We start from the raw sequence: 1,865 nt of genomic DNA, 5'->3' as shown, positions 1-1,865 counted from the left end.
GACCTTGCCAGTTTGTTGACAATTCAACGATATTACGTAAGCATACAGGCTGTATTTAGCGGCTAGGTTGGCGCCAAAATTTAAAGCGGAAACCAGGCTGGCGGAAACAAGGAGCAGAGAAGCATCAGGAACTTCCGCGCTAGACCATAGCTGACAATGGCGCACAGGATTATACAGGGGGCAAAAAGTTTACTCCAATAACACTTAATAATTAATTAATTAATAATTGTTCATCTGGTCCCATGGATCCCAGAAAATGTATGGTTGTAGGCCTACGTGACATAATATAGCAGGGCCGTAGCAAACGCTACAAAAACTTTTGCCATAATAGGGCCTATTGTTATAATATTCCTGAAAAAGGTTTTACAACGTGAAAAGGTCGGGTTATTAGAAAGTTAGGAAAAAGTTTTAAAACATTTGGCATTCAACATTTCTACCACGTTTGAAAAATGTTTCATTAAAACATTCACGGAAATGGTTTCAAACGCTACAAAACCATGTGCCGTAATATTGTTATAAATCAGTGGCGTAGTCAGGATTTTGGAACCGAGGGGGCACAACTTGTAAATTTACCGACGGAAATATTTTTTGCCGACGAAAGTTGTGAGCAGGTTGCCCCTAATTTTTTTTTTTTCAATGGTTTGAAAAGTGAAGAGCAAAAAAAAAAAAAAAAAAGAAAAAAAGAAAAGAATATCAGGCGCTAGCAAACCGAAAAGCAACAAATTTTATGTATAATTCAATTTTTAAACATTTTTTATACAATTTTCCATTCTTTCTTTCATCACCGTGCATAAGCAAAGCAAAATATTAGTCCATTGTTCACCCAAATTATTTTTCACCAACACCTTCCGTCTACCGACGGCCTGGCATGAACCGGCCCCCTGCCCACGCCACTGGTTATAATATTCTTCAAACATCTTTCACAACGTGAATATGTCGCGTTATTAGAAAGATAGGAAAATGTTTAAAAACATTTTGCATGAAACATGCATGAAACATTGATACAACGTTAGAAAAATGTTGACCTGAAATATATATTTAAAATGCTTTAAAACGCTACAAAAACCTTTGCCCTAATATTGTTATAATATTCCTGGAAAGGTTTTTACAACGTGAAAATGTCAGGTTATTAGAAAGTTAGGAAAAAGTTGTAAAACATTTGGCATGAAACGTTGATACAACGTTTGAAAAACGATGCATCCAAACATTTACGGCGAAACATGCTTTAAAACGCTAAAAAAAACTTTTGCCCTAATATTGTTATAATATTCCTGGAAAAGGTTTTACAACGTGAAAATGTCGGGTTATTAGAAAGTTGGGAAAACGTTTTAAAACATTTGGCAATTATTATGACTTTTAAATTGGGGAATTAGTCATGGGAAGGAAGAGCGAGGTACCAGATTTGGAGTCCCAAGGGATGAGGGAATGAACGGAAACGGGAATGACAATCTCTAAATGAACAAGATGAAACAGAAATTACGTATCATAGAATTTATTAGGAAATTACATTATTAGATAAACTGATCAAAATAATATGTATGTATGAATTAATATAAAATCTTACCAGAGTTACATCACATAAGTAGTATAATTTAATATGAATCACGTGCAAGACATGATGACATTAGAATCGTCATCATGTTACCAGTCTAACTATCCATCATGAATCAAAGTTGAGTAGACCTGCATCAGTCGCAAGGTTAGCAAGGAGTGACGAATTTATTAACGGAGAAACAAATCCTTGGTTCACTCAGTGCAATTGATGTACAGAATTGGATATCAAAACGTTCACTTGATGAATGGTTATTCATGGCTTTCTGCCCTATGATCAATAATCAATTATTGACTGAATTATCGTCACAACA

The sequence above is a fragment of the Amphiura filiformis genome, chromosome 5 (genome assembly GCF_039555335.1).
Source record: "Amphiura filiformis chromosome 5, Afil_fr2py, whole genome shotgun sequence".
Taxonomy (NCBI): Eukaryota; Metazoa; Echinodermata; class Ophiuroidea; order Amphilepidida; family Amphiuridae; genus Amphiura; species Amphiura filiformis.
Note: the sequence above shows the minus strand (reverse complement) of the source record.